We start from the raw sequence: 17,647 nt of genomic DNA on the forward strand, positions 1-17,647 counted from the left end.
ATCAGCCCATTGTAGCCCCCACCTCATTGGGGAGGAACAGGAGGTGAGGAGCATTCTGAGGGTTGTGAACCCTAGAAAGGCTGCCAGTCCTGGTGGTATCTCTGGCCAACTCTGCTGATCAGTTGGCTGGAGTTTTTACCAGGATCTTCAATCAGTCTTTATCCCAGTCCACTAACAATATGATTTCCAAAGCCCTTCTGGGGAAAACATAGTTTTGACAAACCTCTGAAATACCACAAGAACAAGGGACTCTTTAAGGAAAGCTGTAGGAGAGGAATCTTTATGGAAAATGCTGGCTTTTAACCAGTGGTGAAATCCAATTTTTTTTACTACCCGTTCTGTGGGCGTGGCTTGGTGGATGTGACAGGGGAAGAATACTGCAAAATCTCCATTCCTACCCCACTCCAGGGAAAGGATACTGCAAAATCTCCATTCCTACCCCACTCCAGGGGAAGGATACTGCAAAATCTCTATTCTCACCCCACTCTAGGGGAAGGATACTGCAAAATCCCCATTCCCACCCCACTCTGGGGCCAGCCAGAGGTGGTATTTGCCACTTCTCCGAACTCCTAAAAATTTCCGCTACCGGTTCTCCCGAGCCTGTCAAAACCTGCTGGATTTCACCCCTGCTTTTAACTCTTCTCTCATTAAATATCTCAACGTGTGAGAATCTCCAGTAGGCCCTCTCTGCTTGCTTCCATTGGTAGCAGATTTTACTCAAAACCAACCTTCTCCAAAATACCTAAGGCCCAAGGTCAAGGTGACTTTAATAAACACTACTTTAAATTGCACTCAGAAATAATCTGGCAAACAAGGCAGCTACTTCAGCAGTTAGATCACATGATTCTTGATTTGTAAGACAATGTGCAATCACATTTTCTACTAACTGGAATTCTATCCCCTCCCTTTTTTGTTTTGCTCAATATTCAAAGGTGAACAGAAGATCAGCCTTTTTATACCAGATGTGTTTATTAGAGTTTTGTAGCCTGTTCTTCAAGATTCCTCACCTTATAAATCAGCTTATGCCAGAATAAAAAGTAATATAACAAAATGTTTATTAAAATACAAACAAATAACAGGAACAGGGCAATAAGATCAAAAATAACCAACAAAGTAATTAGATACAGAACCCCAAAGATAATTCAAATCTGGACTGACAGAAGTGAGTCTGTGCAATTCTCCAATATAGCAAAAAAAAAAAAAAAAAAAGCATTCCTGTATTTTTTTTCCTGGTAAAGGAGTATCGATAATGCATATATATATATATATTTTGTGCAATTCATAAGCTTTCTTGAAGCTCTCCAAAATGCTTACATTAGCATGCAGTTTCCCTTTATTGATATATTAATTCTTTTACTGATAAGATACTTCAGAAGTCAGATTAGAATTGCTAATATAATTTTTCAGATGCTGATGATTGTTCAGTGAGAAATAAGATTGTTCTCTGCCTTTACAAATGTTGTCTTTATATAACACGGCTTTTGAGACAGAATGTCTCATGGAGTCAAACTTAATTCCCTTTGAGTATTCCATTTCAGTATTAGCAACTCTTTTGCCTGAGGACAGGATTTCTATTAAGCAATTGCTATCCACATTTTTTTTCCAGTACATAATTTCCAGTGCATAATTTTCTAGTTAATTTATTTACTTACTTACTTCTGTCTCATTCTTTCATTAGTATTTTTATTGGCTATTAGGTTTAATTGGTTCTTTACAAGCAAGAATAGCTGTTGGGGTCCAGCAAGAAATCCCAGAATATAGTTGTGAAGTTCTGCAAATGCGAATCTCCCAATTGTGGTATATGTCAAGGACTACCTACAATTGTTTGAGAAGTAAAGTCCCCAGGCCACCACAAAGTGATGACGGTTAAGACAAATCTCTCACTTTCCTGCTTAGGTTGGCTGACCTGCATTTCAAATTTAGTGTGCAAATTTATTTACCTAGTCAATATCAAAATGCTAGCTGCAAAAACAAACCTGTTCTCTTTTTTTGGTCTATGTTTTTCCAAAAACAGATTTAATCATGTCATTTGGGTTTGGCTGATGTTTTTTTTTTTAACTCAATTTATTTAATTGTCCTATGGAAGTTATTATGTGTCACTGGCAAAGGGAATGAAACAATCACTTTTCCAACCTTTATGATATTGTTTTTATTCAGGTTTAGGTCACAGAGTTTCCTCACATTTCCCCTCAGCAACTTACATTGATTCAAAAAGGTAAATACTGTAGTGCCCTACCCAGAGGTGAAATGCTACCGGTTTGCTCCAGTTCGGGCAATCTGGTAGTTTAAAAAAGCTACCGGTTCCTCGAACTGGTATTTCCGATGATCAGCTGTGCAGCGGGGATTAGCTTTGCTAGAAAGCAGGAAATCCTGCTTTCTAGCCAAGCTAAATTGCGCGCCACAGCTGATTCCCCCCCTCTGTTCTACTGACCTTCCCAAGCTTCCTTTTGGCGAGCACTGTGCATGCACATGCACGTGCAGAGCATGTTTGGTGCGCACTGCGCATGTGCTCACAGCACGCATGCGCGGCCAGTGAACCGGTAGCAAACCAGTTTAGATTTCACCACTGGCCCTACCCCTCCTTCACTCCTATGAAGAAGCAGAAGCAATAGACCAGGGGTGTCGAACTCACATCATCACTGCAGCGTCACGTGATGTATCGGGACTTCCCCCCCTTCGCTAAACCATCATGGGCATGGCCAGCACATGACACATCTGGCCCACATGTTTGACAGCCCTGCAATAGACTATTCATTGTAATTGTGCCATTCCTGTTCTAATCAAATGGTCAGATCTGGCTCTTTCTATGCAAGAGACTGTTTACACAGAAACAAGCTGGCTCCCTTATTGTGATTTCACTGCAGGCTGTGAAAAGAGTTGGTTGATCCAAAGTATAGATAACACAGTACAGAATAGACAATATTGGTATGTTCAGTGGAGAGAGAGTGGGTTCTTCCTTGCACTTATGAGAATCTGAGCTTTAAAGAGGAAATGAGGAAAAAAAACCAAATATACTGGAAATAGGGATGCCTCCAACAATACTTAGCTGATTATTTGGTTGTGGTGAAAGGCAGAGGTTTCCATTCATTCTTCCCAAGCTGTGCAAAAAGTCTTCTCAGAGGCATGTAATTCATTTGAACAGCTTTGATTGGTATTGAAAGCCAGCTGGGCTTTAAAAAGGCACTAAACTTGTTGAAATAAATAAAAAATAACCTGAAAATGTACAATGAGATTTAGTTCCACTTCACAGATTTTAAATTCCCTGAACTGGATTTGTTTTTCTGATGTTAGTGTTTACCTTCTTTTTCTCTTCTGACAGACTTAGGCAGTGGCATGGCTCAGGGGTTTTAGAAATGAATAGTTTGATGGGGATTCTTTTTAAATGGCTACAAGCATATCTTAGAAACACACCATTCTACTGTAGAAAACACAAATGTATCTTAAAGGGAAAATTAAGAGAAAAGCATATAGATGGAATTGTGGATGGGTCTAATTGCATGCTCTCTGCTCAAATCCATTCAGAACTTTGTGTTGGCATATCTGCTGCTCCCCCATCATCTATCTCCAACCTTTTATTCCCCAGAGCTATCCAGGAGCCTGGATAGCTCTGCAGACAAGGCACTGCAATTTAACACCAGCTGTCTGCAATTAAAGTAAGTTCGAATCTTGCCAGGCTCAAGGTTGACTCAGCCTTCCATCCTTTCTAAGGTAGGTAAATTGAGGACCCAGTTTGTGGGGGCAATAAGCTGACTTTGTATAAAATATACAAAAGTATGAAGGCTATTGTTTAACGCACTGTAAGCTGCCCTGAGTCTCCGGAGAAGGGCGGCATATAAATCAAATAAAACAAAAAACAAAAAACGTCCGATCCTACTCCAATGTACAACTTTTTAAAATGTTTTTTTTTCAATCTGTGTTTATTCCAGTTATAATTACAAAGGGAAACTGCTCAAAAGACATTACATCAAAAGAAAAATAAACCCAACAATATAGTTGTTCAGATATCATAAACTGACTAATAAAATGCTTTATAGCCACTTAATGCTTATGAAATCTCATTAAGGTGGGAAGGCAACAAAACTAAATAATGAGGATTTGCTTATAGCAGTTTCAATTTCTATAGTACAATTTGTAAATAAAAATAATACTAAAAGAAGGCTCGTGAAATGAAAAAGCTAGTTGTTTCAAGGTCAACACTGTTAAGCTTCAACACAATTTAATTATAAAGCAATGCCTTTGGATATTTTTCTAATGAGAAAAATGTCATGGTGCCAATAATCTTGTTATATGATTGATGTCTATGCATAATCCACTAATATCCAGTGAAATTGTTATATTGTCTAAAGACTAAAAAAAGGTTGTTCATTTGTGACAGCAACCTCTGAGGACATATTCCACAGGAAGAGGCAAAGACAGACAGAATTCTACTTGTTTGGCTTATTTTCGAGCAAAAGTAGATACTGAGTTTATTATATATATATATCAGTTACTGTGTCCTTGTCTCTATGAATGAAAGGTCTTGGGCTAGCAAATGCTGCTAGAAGAATGCCTGGATAGCATTACAATTAAGTGCTTCTAAAACTGGTTTGAAATCCATATTGAGACAGTGCTGATCAATAGTTCCACAAAGAATGGACTGCAGTATTGAGTGGAATGCCACCAAATTCAGTCCTGGGCCATATACTATTCAGAATTTTTATCATTGCCTTTATGTCAGTCAAGGATTATGAAATTTGCAGTTGACACAGTTCCAATTTTGGGTTGCATCAACCAAAGCACTGTTTTCAAAATATATGAGGCATTTGTTGCACTTGATTCCAATCTGATGTGTTGGAGAAGATTCCAGATAATACGATGGACAGCCAAGTTAACAAACAAATGAATCATCAAAAAAAGCAACTTAGAGTTTTCATCTGTGGCACAAATGAGTAAGTTCAGATTATCCTACTTTGGACATATTATGTAAAGATCTAGCTTTCTAAAGAAGGTTTTGATGCTGGCAAAAGTGGGAGGAAAGAAAAAAAGAGCATAACCCAGGGTGAAATCTCCCGGTTTGGACCGGATCGCCCAATCTGGTAGCGATGGCGGCGGGTGGTTCGGAGAACCGGTAGCAAAAATCCCTGCACGCCCCCCCCCATGCCTAGCTGAGCTGCGCAATCATCAGAGGCTGTTTTTTTAACTTTTAAAAGCATTTTAAAATGCTTTTCTTCTGCCGAAGAAATGCTTTTAAAAGTAAAAAAAACAGCCTCTGATGATCGCGTGGCTCAGCTGGGATCGTCAGAGGCTTTTAAAAGCATTTTTTTCTGCAACCTCTTAAGGCTGTAAAAAAATGCTTTTAAAAGTAAAAAAAAAAAAGTTGGCCACGCCCACTCAGTCACATTAAACTCCCCCACCAAGCCATGCCCACAGAATCGGTAGTAACAAATTTTATATTTCACCACTGGCATGGCCAGTAGCAAAGTGAATGGACTCATCTGTAGTGGCGAGCATTATGCCATTGGAGGACCTGAAAGACCAGGCAGCATATTTTACATATAACCATGCTGAGATGTATAACTGGATATCATTAGCACACTGATGATATTGCACCCCACCCTGTCAAATGATCTCATCCAGCTGTTTCATGTAGATGTTAAAGAGGAAAGGAGGTAGACTCAAGGCACCCCACATTGCAGAAGGGGAAATCAACCACAAAACAGCATCTCCTTCTCCCAGTGCCCAAGGCTGGTGCAAAAGAATCACAATTGATGGTATTGATGGTCCTGCTGTAAATTAGAATAAAGTAATAATTGTCTGTATTAAGAGGTACTTCGGCTATCTCAAAGGACATGGTTATTCTCCTCACCCCTCACTATTAATCTTGCACATCACTTTTTATCCTGAGCTTGGAAAGGAGAGTGATCACCACTTCTTAAAGGCAGAAATGCCATAATCTTTGGGTAACATTAGTAATGTTGCAATTACAGTCAGAAAATAGAAACTTTGTATATATCAAAGATATGGCTTTCTGGAATGTACCAATGGAAGAGAATATTTGTCGATCAAGGTTGAACTGTAGGGTCCTTGGTGCTTTCGGAGCTTGGTTCTTTTCTTGCAGATTTTCTTGTAGATTCATAACATACCATAATTTGGCCTCTGGTGCACTTTAGCTAAAATTAAAGCTATTGTGACTCCAAAGCTGCCCTTCATTCTTATCCTTTAAGAATAGGCCACTAGCTTAATTGGCAAGAGTAAGGCTAACAAGTCAGGTTTGCTTAATTCACCACTTGTATAGTTAAAAATTGATTGAAAACCATTCACAAAACACCTGAGTCCCATCCTGCACTTCAGAAGAATATTACCGAATGACATTTCTCACAGCTGCCCATTTATAACTATATAATATTTTTCACAATCTACTGATCCAGGTGTGACCTTCAAAATATGGAGTACCTCACCATATACTATCAAACAGGTGTCCTGGCTGTTTGGAATTTTAAAAAGGCTCTTCATGAAATCATTCTGTTTCTTTAAAATTGTTAATGCAATTTCATATCTATCTATCTTCTATCATCTATCTATCTTCTATCAACCTTATTACACGTAGTCTTTAGTGACCGTTCAAAGTTACAGTGCCACTGAAGAAATTGATTTATGACCATTTTTCATACTTACAACCATTGCAGCATCTCCATGGTCATGTGATCAAAATGAGTCAACTGTCTCATATTTATGACAGTTGCAACCTTCTGACAAGCACAGTCAATGGGGAATTCAACTGTGTTAATAATTTAACAACTGCGGTGATTCACTTAACTACTCTGGCAAGAAAGGTTGTAAAATGGGGGGAAATTAACGTAACAACCATCTCACTTAGCAACAGAAATTTTGGGCCCAATTGTGGTCATAAGTCAAGAACTACCTGTATGTTCCCTTAAAATTAAACAGAACTTACTTCTGAACACACAAGCATGTAACTGCACTATGAAATTGGCTTTTCAGAGCCAAATCATACCACCATTTTACTGACAGTGTCTAGCCTTAAATAATATCCTGAAGACTAGGAAATATAATAAAGAGGACTAATGTGTTTGTTTCTTTATTATCACATTTGGACCCTCAGCAAAAAAAAAAAAAAAAAAGAAAGAAAAGAAAAGCCCACAGCAGTTTAGGAATTTAAACAAAATAAAACTATAAATTTAAAATAATAAATCTAAGCAATACATAATAATAAAACTATTTAAAGACCATTCAAACCTGCATAGGCATGTGTTTCTGGATCCTCCCACTTGCTTTGCCTATAAGTTCATCTAATGGCTGGCAATGGGGATCTTGGATTCTATTTTATTTATTAAATTTCTATATTACCCAGATCACCTAAGTGACACTGGGTGGTTTAAAACGACACAATAAAAATATACATACCTGAATAAAAACAGACATTAAAAACATAGTTAAGAAAAAGTTACAAGTTAAAAGTTAAAAGTAAAAATCAAAGTTAAAAAAAAATCATAAAGCTAAGAGGTTAAGAAAGCAGGTTTGCATCACACTCTCAGATGCCCCATGCTAATTAGAAGAGCCAGATTTTAACGCTCTTCTAGAGAACAAGAAGAGTGAGGACTTACCTCTGAGGGTAAGGTGTTCTAACACAGGGTGTCAAACTAAAGGCCTGGGGGTTGGATCCGGCCTGCGGGGTGCTTAGATCTGGCCAAAGGTGGGATTCACTTACCTTCCCTACCAGTTCGCAAATGTGAGTGTGCATGCATCTGTGCATGCGCACGGCCTTCTGCGCATGTGCAGTGGTCACACATTATATCTGGGTGGGTGGGCGGAGCCTCCCGCAGAAGCCACTACCGCTTCTCCCGAACCGAACAGAACCGGCTGAATCCCACCTCTGGATCTGGCCCGTGGGGGCAGCCCTGGAAACAGCAAAGGACTGGCCCGCAGTGCCTCTGCCAGCGAAAACAAAGCTCCATTTTCGCTGGCAGAGGGTTGCAGGAGGCTGTTGCAGCTGAAAACAGAGCTCGGGAGCCCGTTTTCACTGGCAGAGCGCTTGGGCCACTACAAGTGCACCTGACACGAGTGACATCGAGCTGGCCACACCCAACCTGGCCACGCCCAGCCCAGCCCCCCCCCAAAGTCAAACACAACCCTGATATGGCCCTCAGTGAAATTGAGTTTGACACCCCTGTTCTAACAGATGGAGGCAACAGCAGAGAAGGACCTTCTTCTAGAACCCACCAGTCAAAATTTCTAAACTGACGGGATATGCAACAGGTGTATTTACTCAATTTACTAGAATCACAACCTAAATGGGCAGTGGGATTTTATGCATGGACATCTGCACAAATATGATGCCCAGTTTCATATTTTCTGACAAATGTTCCCAGCAGAGCTTCATATAGTTACAGTTTTCTAATTATATACAGTAATGGAAGAGATTAAACAGTGCTGACTATTTAATACCTAGGAATTTTATAAAATAACATGGACCTCAAACTTGTTCTCAGTTGGATTTCTTAAACAGCCTAGCCCTTAAGAAATCAGATAAATAACACTTGCTCTAACCCTTCACATGGCAACCACGCCAAAATATTTTTAAATATCCATTATGCTACTTGATTTAATTGCCTCTGCACAGTTACATCAGAAAGTCATTTCAAGAAAATCCTTCTGGGATTGAAATTATGTCCTAGTTGAAGCTATAGAACATATATATGCATTGCTGAATACTCCTCTCTCGTGTTGACAAGGCAATAGCTGTACACTAAGCAAAATATCTTGTTGCTTTTTTCACAAGTAGGTCATAAATATACCAGCTGATGTCATATATGTTTTATTATCATATAAAATTGTGAATGTTCCTTATTTGTGAACTGTGTGTGGCCTTTGGGTCTTGTGTGATGTTTTTAAACTTGTCTATCTTTAGTTTTAATCAAAAAGTCTGTTGACTGAATTTTAACTTCAATAAACAAAAATGTACAGAAATGGAGGGTTCTACTTACCTTTACTACCATGCGCAGATCGTCATTTATGACGTCCAGGTGGGTGGGAGTAGCCTCCTGTCGATTTTACTATCAGTTCTATAGAACTGGACAGAACCGGGAGCAACCCACCACTGCTCTATAGCACAGAAACTGATGGATTGCCAGCCTCAATTGGGAAGTCAATTCTGAAGGTGTTGGATCTAAAGATGTAAGTTCAATACAAATAGCTCCTGACTCTAAGAACAGGGAAAGGATCCAAACCTTATCCAAGTGCCCAGTCCTAAAACAAGATGGCAGTTAAGAAGATTCTAGCCATCATTGTCTGTGTAATTCCTTGAGCATTACGAATCAATCAAGGTCAATTTGCTATTTAAGGGCATGCTTCAAGGTTCCCTCCAGCTTCCTGACCTGTTCTGCTCGTTTTAAATTCCTACAGCCTCCAGGCTCCCTGCCCTGTAGACTGATCAGTAGCTTTTGACCTCTGGATTGGATTCAGCAAACTCCTGCAGTTCTGAACTTTTGACTTTCAGCTAATAGCTTGGGCGTTTTTTCCCTTTAGCTATTTCCATAGACTGGCTTACTCTGTTCCTATCCGCAGGCAAAGAATTCTTTTACTAGTGTCTGCTTGAGTGAATGTAAACTTCAATTTGCAACCTTCAGTCTGGGTTTTATCTATTTTAGCACTGAACTGATTTATGGTCCAGTCAATAAATCAATTAGAGCAATATACTAATTATTCTTGCATAATTATTCTTGTCTTTTCACAGCTCAACTTTATACAGAATTACTAAACACTTAAATTTCCTTTTCCAAAAAGCAGTGAGACATTCTTTCAGATAACAAATTCATTAGTTAATTTGTTGAATTTGTGAGACATTAATTAGTTTGGGGCTAGATTACTACACGTATAGTAATGTGCATCTTGTATTTTTTTAAAAAAAGAATCTCAGCATATCTCAGAAAAGAGAGTACATGTAGAAAAAAAACCCCAGGTAATTGACTGGCTACTAGAATATAACAGCCGCAATAATATAATGTTATCTCATTCACCGTTAAATATTCAAAGGGCGAGATTCAAAACACACCCACCCAGTCAGATATAAAAACAGGCAGATAATGAGTCTTGCCTTGGACACAAATCCACTGAATGACTTCAGGCCAGCCACTTTCTCTCAACCCCAGGAAGGAGACAGTGGCAAACCATTGAAAAACCTTGCCAAGAAAATGGCAAGAACTTTTCAATGTAGTCTCTGAGAATCGGACATGATTGAATGAAAGAATATACTGTGTATGTTTTTATATGCCACACACATACCCTTGTCATGGACAGACCACTCACTCCTTCGCCTGGATCTTCGAACCGCTGCCCCCCGCCGCAGGGAGGCGGATCCAATTAGATGGATCCGCCCCAGGCGCCTGATGGATCCTGAGAGGTTCCAGATGGAGCTTGGGCCATTTCCTGAGGTTCTAGCACATGACTCGGCCGAGGACCTGGTAGCCGCCTGGGATCGGGCGGCTGATGGGGCCTTGGACCGAGTCGTGCCTTTGCGGCCTCTGACCCAGTGCCGATCCCATGCGGCTCCTTGGTTCACCGAGGAGCTGAGGGAAATGAAGCGCCGGAAAAGACGCCTGGAGAGCGGTTGGAGGGCCAGTCTCGCTGAGTCTGATCGAACACTGGTAAGGTCGCATATTAAGACCTACCTAGTGGCGATAAAGACGGCAAAGTTTAATTACTTTTCCGCCTCTATTGCGTCATCAGGGAATTGTCCGGCCGCCCTGTTTAGGGTGACCCGCTCCCTGCTCCATCCGGGAGTGCGGGAGGATCCCTTGGAAGGCAGGGCGGAGGATTTTGGACAATACCTGTATGACAAAATCGCTCAGATCCGGCGGGATTTGGACTCTGACTGGGTAGATCAGGGCAGAGTGACGAGGAATAGTCTTGAGAATGTTATCTGGGAGGAGTTTGAAGCTGTGACTCCCGATGATGTGGACAGGATTTTGGGGAGACTTAGTGCGGCCACATGTTTACTGGACCCATGTCCCTCCTGGTTGGTACTGGCTTCCCGGGAGGTTACACGAGGCTGGCTCCATGGTGTTATCAACGCTTCGCTGAGTGAGGGCCACTTTCCCGCTGCCTTGAAAGAGGCGGTGGTGAGGCCTCTCCTCAAGAAGCCGTCCCTGGATCCGGTAATATTGGCCAACTATCGTCCTGTCTCCAACCTTCACTTTATGGCGAAGGTTGTTGAGAGTGTGATCGCGTGACAGTTCCCACAATTCCTGGAGGAAACATCTTATCTAGATCCGTTCCAGTCAGGTTTCAGGTCTGGGCACAGCACGGAAACGGCATTGGTCGCGTTGGTTGATGATCTCTGGAGGGCTCGGGACAGGGGTTGCTCCTCTGTTCTGGTCCTGTTAGATCTCTCAGCAGCTTTTGATACCATCGACCATGGTATCATGCTGCACCGGCTGGAAGAGTTGGGGGTGGGAGGCACTGTGTTGTAGTGGTTCTCCTCCTTTCTCTCCGACCGGTCGCAGTTTGTGTTGGCAGGGGGGCAGAGGTCGACCTCGAGGCCTCTTATCTGTGGAGTGCCGCAGGGATCGGTCCTCTCGCTCCTTCTGTTCAACATTTATGTAAAGCCGCTGGGCGAGATCATCCGTGGCTTTGGGGTGAGATACCACCAGTACGCTGATGACACCCAGCTGTACATCTCCACCCCAGGCCACCCCAATGATGCCCTTGAAGTGATGTCCCAGTGCCTGGAGGCTGTGCGGATCTGGATGGGGAGGAACAGGTTCAAGCTCAACCCTTCCAAGACTGACTGGCTGTGGCTCCCGGCATCCCGATATAGTCAGTTGACTCCATCACTGACTATTGGGGGAGAGTCTTTGGCCCCCACAGAAGGGGCTCGCAATCTGGGAGTCCTCCTGGATAGGCAGCTGTCCTTGGAGGAACATCTGACAGCTGTAACCAGGGGGACCTTTTGTCAGGTTCGCCTGATTTGCCAGTTGCGGCCCTTTCTTGATCGGGATTCCCTGTGCACAGTCACTCATGCCCTCGTCACCTCTCACCTTGACTACTGCAACGGTCTCTACATGGGGCTCCCTTTGAAGAGCACCCGGAGGCTCCAACTGGTCCAGAATGCAGCAGCGCGGGTAGTGATGGGAGCAGCATGGCGCTCCCATGTAACACCACTCCTGCGCAAGCTGCACTGGCTCCCAGTGGACTTCCGGGTGCACTTCAAGGTGCTGGTTATCACCTTTAAAGTGCTCCATGGCATCGGGCCTAGCTATCTTCGAGACCGCCTGCTGCTACCAACGACCTCCCATCGTCCTGTGCGCTCACACAGAGAGGACCTCCTCAGGGTGCCATCAGCCAATCAATGCAGGCTGGTGACCCCCAATGCAGGGCCTTCTCTGTGGGGGCACCTACCCTCTGGAATCAGTTGCCCCCAGAGATAAGGAGAATCCAAGACCTTAGCGCCTTCCGCCGTGCCCTTAAAACCTACTTTTTCCAGCAAGCCGGGCTGGCTTAAGAAGAAATTTTAAATGTTTTAATTGGTTTGTATTTTTAATTTTGGGCCAAATTTATATATATATTAATTGTTTTTAATATTTGTATTTCATGTTTTTTAATTCTGGCTGTACACCGCCCTGAGTCCTCAGGGAGAAGGGCGGTATATAAATTTAAAATAAAATAAAATAAATAAAATAAATAAATACAGTTGCAAGAAAAAGTATGTGAACCCCTTGGGATTACGTGGAGTTTTGCAGGAATTGGTCATAAAATGTGCTCTGAACTTCATCTAAGTCACAACAATAGAAAAACACAGTCTGCTTAAAATAATACTACACAAACATTAGATGTTGCCATGGTTTAATGGAACATAACATGTAAACATTCACAGTGCAGGGAGGAAAAAGTATGTGAACCTTTGGACTTAATAACTGGTTGACCCTCCTTTGGCAGCAATAACCTCAACCAAACGTTTCCTGTAGTTGCAGATCAGACCTGCACAACGATCTGGAGTAATTTTGGACCACTCCTCTTCACAAAACTGTTTCAGTGTAGCAATGTTCTTGGGATGTCTGGTGTGAATCGCTCTCTTAAGGTCATGCCGCAGCATTTCAATCGAGTTGAGGTCAGGACTCTGACTGGGCCACTCCAGAAGGCGTATTCTGTGCTGTTGAAGCCATTTTTTTGTTGAATTACTTGTATGCTTTGGGTCATTGTCTTGTTGCATCACCCATCCTCTGCGGAGCTTCAGTTGGCGGACAGATGGTCATACGTTTTCCTGCAAAATGTCTTGATAAACTCTGGAATTCATTTTCCCATCAATGACAACAATCCGTCCAGGCCCTGAGGCAGCAAAGCAGCCCCAAACCATGATGCTCCCTCCGCCATGTTTTACAGTGGGGATAAGGTTTTGATGTTGGTGTGCTGTGCCTTTTTTTCTCCACACATAGTGTGGAGAAACTCAATTTTGGTTTCATCTGTCCACAGTGTATTTTGCCAGTAGTGTTGTGAACATCCAGGTGCTCTTTTGCAAACTTCAAATGTGCTGCAATATTTTTTTTGGACAGCAATGGCTTCCTCCATGGTGTCCTCCCATGTACTCCATTCTTGTTTAATGTTTTCCTTATTGTAGATGTGTCAACAAAAATGTTAGCATGTGCCAGAGATTTCTGTAGGTCTTTAGCTGACACTCTAGGATTCTTCTTTACCTCATGAAGCATTCTGCGCTGTGCTTTGCAGTCATTTTTACAGGATGACCACGCCTAGGGAGAGTAGCAACAGTGCTAAACTTTCTCCATTTGTAGACAATCTGTCTTACCGTGGACACATGAACATCAAGGCTTTTGGAGATACTTTTGTAACCCTTTCCAGCGTCATGCAACTCAACAATTCTTGATCGTAGGTCTTCTGAGAGCTCTTTTCTGCGAGGCATGGTTCACATCAGACAGTGCTTCTTTAAACCAGTAAACCCAAAACAGGTGTGTGTTTTTAAAGAGCAGGACAGCTGTCAGTAACACATCCAATATCATCACACTGATTGGAGTCAAGGTTGGCTCATTCATGGCTCCAATTAGCTCTTGGAGAAGTCATTAGGCTAGGGGCTCACATACTTTTTCCTCTCTGCACTGTGAATGTTTATATGTTATGTTCAATTAAACCATGGCAACATCTAATGTTTGTGTAGTATTATTTTAAGCAGACTGTGTTTTTCTATCGTTGTGACTTAGATGAAGTTCAGAGCACATTTTATGACCAATTCATGCAAAACTCCATGTAATCCCAAGGGGTTCACATACTTTTTCTTGCAACTGTACATACATGTTTACATTTGACTTTGAGTGTGAGTACAGAATGAACAAGTTTTATATTTTTTAAAACGAAGATTTCTAAAATGTATTTCCTTATTGTGCTGAGTTATCAACACCATTAGTGTTACTGCAAAAAACATAAATTCTATTGCATCTATGAAAGCAGGAAAGAACCCTGGTCCATATAGATTTCCACTAGAATGATATAAGGCAGGGGTGAAATGCTCCCGGTTCGGACCAGATCGCCCGATCCGGTAGCGATGGAGGCGGGTGGTTTGGAGAACCGGTAGCAAAAATCCCTGCCCCCCCCATGCCCAGCTGAGCCGCGCAATCATCAGAGGCTTTTTTTTTTTAATTTTTAAAAGCATTTTTCTACAACCTCTTTGGCTGAAAAAATGCTTTTAAAAGTAAAAAAACAAAGTCTCTGATGATTGCGCGGCTTAGCTGGGATCTTCAGAGGCTTTAAAAAAAAAAAGCCTCTGCTGATCAGGCAACTCATCTGGAATTGTCAGAGGCTTTTTAAAGCATTTTTTTTTTACAATCTCTTCAGCCAGAGGTTGTAGAAAAAATGGTTTTAAAAGTTTTTTTTAAAAAAGTTGGCCACGCCCACTCAGTCATATTACCCACCACCACCAAGCCACGCCCACAGAACCGGTAGTAACAAATTTTACATTTCACCACTGATGTAAGGTATTAATGGTAACATTTGTTCTTAAATTGTTGGCTACTATATAATGAGATTTATATGAAATGCATGTTTTTGTCATTTTATGCGTCTACATTATAGTAATATTGATTGAAACTGGATCTTACATATTGTACTAGTTTAATATCCTTGTTAAATGTATATGCTAAAATTTTAATGACGACATTATCACAGAGATTACTGAATGTATTTCCTTTTCTAATTCATCCTCATCTGTACAGATTCTTTAAAGGAAGTCATGCATCTCTTAATATTAAACTCTTAGTACATATACTTTATATCTGAGAATATGCATTTGGCTATGGTCACTTCTTTAGATGTAGAAAAAGCTTTTGGTGTGTACTTATTAAATTTTTAAAACATATTAACTAGGTTAGACTGTGGAATTTAAATCATTCAGCTTAATATGAGCAATGCTTAGAGTCCATTAAAATATACTGTATGTAGTGGCTTTGAAAGTAGAGAAAAAGATGTATTTTTTTTCCTACTATCATGCCTGAAGGAACACTATCATCTCCATGGAACACAGCTGATCCAGCAAACTGCAGTGGCTTTTCAAACTTTTTCCACAGACAAAATCTCTCATAGTAGCTAGCATATTGATACTATTAATTATGATAATAGGTAGATGGCCAGTACATTTGCTCGCCCAATGTTATTGGATCACTTATTTACTCCTTGCTTAAGGATGTGGACAAGACACTTGGAATTATTATCTGCTCATGAGATCAGCTCCCTTTTGGCTGTAATGGCTGGGAGTGATCTATTGATGGAAGTCTTATGTTCTATTATCAATGTCTCTATGATAATATTGTTTGTTTCTTCATCCTGTAAAAAAAGGATACCCCCCCCCACTTTAAGAGCTATGTAAACGTTTTCTAATTTCTCAGTCAAGGTGATTGAAAAGATGATGGGTAGGGAACGCCAAATGCTTGTGGATAATACTGATTATCTAGAACTGTTTTAGTGGATTAGGAACCAGCCCATTATAAAGACTATGAAGTGATGGATGATTGACTTTTGATATAATTGACCACCTAAAAATGTTGATGGCTGGGGACATGGTTATGCTCAAATTAATCTCAGATGGTAGGGTTTGTTTGTTTGTTTGTTTGAGATTGATGCTCCTTCCTATAGATCAGTGATGGCTAACCTTTTTGCTGTCGCGTGCCAAAAGCGGAGTGGGGGGATTGTGCGCGCGTGAGCCCACACCCATAATTCAATGCGCCCCGTCCCTCCACGCATGCACGCGTGACCCCCCTCTCCCCCCGCTTTTGGCATGTGATGACACGGTGGGCCCGGTAGACCCATTTTTTTGCCCTCCCCAGGCTCCAGAGGCTTTCTAGGAGCCTGGGGAGGGCGAAAACGGCCTTCCCCACACACACACCCGGAAGCCTCTGGAGGCCTGGAAACAGCCCGTTTCCCAACTTCCGGTGGGCCCAAAAGGACTGAAAATCAGCTGGCCAGCGTGCACATGCGTGCTGGACTGAGGTAGGGCAACGCTTGCGTGCCCACAGATATGGCTCCGTGTGTCACCTGTGGCACCCGTGCCATAGTTTTGCCATCACGGCCATAGATTATTGCTTCTTCATTCAGACCTTGGGTTCTGAGTGCTGCAATGTTATTAAAAAACAAACATTGTAATTATTTTCTTTACTCAAGGAAAGAGATATTTGTGTTCAATTAATCAAACGAATATATTGTATTCAAATTTATAAATTATAAGGAGGTGGATTTAGGAGTTGTGTGTTATAAGCAACTGATCTGGCAAAAGAAGAGAAATCATTAAACAATCACTAGGCTACGTACTTTAGCTTTATGGTGAACTGACCAATCTGATTTCTCCTCTTCCCCAAGTTTTCCATTCAGCCAACTCTCTCCCTAAACGTACATATTTACAAACTCCCAATTCCATTGCCAAACCCTCACTCTAGTCCACCTGAGTACAATTTAGTACAGTCCTCACCAAATAACTCTTCTCTCCTCTACATAGACACTCTTACAATACAAATAAGCAGCAGTGGTGGATGCTCCAATGGTGATGAAAATAAACATATATTAATAATGGAGACAGGAGTCTAACAAGTCTCACAAATATTGGACATCAAGTTTCCAGGCAAGTATCAAACACAATACTTAACAGAAAACAGAAGCAATCAAGGAAGAAGTTCAAGCAGCTAATTTCTTCATCCAGCACATCTCGACTCCTTCTTTCCCAACACCTTCCCAACAGGGGTGGGTTCTACTTACCTTTACTACCGGTTCACAACAGGCTCACGTGCGATATCTGGGTCGGTGGGCGAGGCCTCTCGCTCGTTTTACTACCAAACCGGGGGCAACCCACCACTGCCTCCCAACCCTAACCTAGTAACTCTTCAACATTTCCTCCTCTACTCTTAATCTTCACCAGACTCTCTTCCTCCATGCCTAATTTCCTCCATGCCTGACTCAGGTATGTTCCCCTTTGGTTTCTTGCTCAGGCAACATCACTGTGCCCAAGTCCTTACATTCATTCCTGTTAGCAGCCCCTGAAGAGAAGAGTTGTATTTTAGAGCCTAATGGGACTTACTTTCTTCCTCCTAACCATGGCCATAACTTTCTCTCCATTGTCTGTTGCTTTGCAAAAATAATTCATAGGTGAACAATTATTTTG

This window comes from Pantherophis guttatus, chromosome 8, assembly GCF_059756535.1.
Source record: "Pantherophis guttatus breed Tessera chromosome 8, ASM5975653v1, whole genome shotgun sequence".
In the NCBI taxonomy this organism is placed as follows: Eukaryota; Metazoa; Chordata; class Lepidosauria; order Squamata; family Colubridae; genus Pantherophis; species Pantherophis guttatus.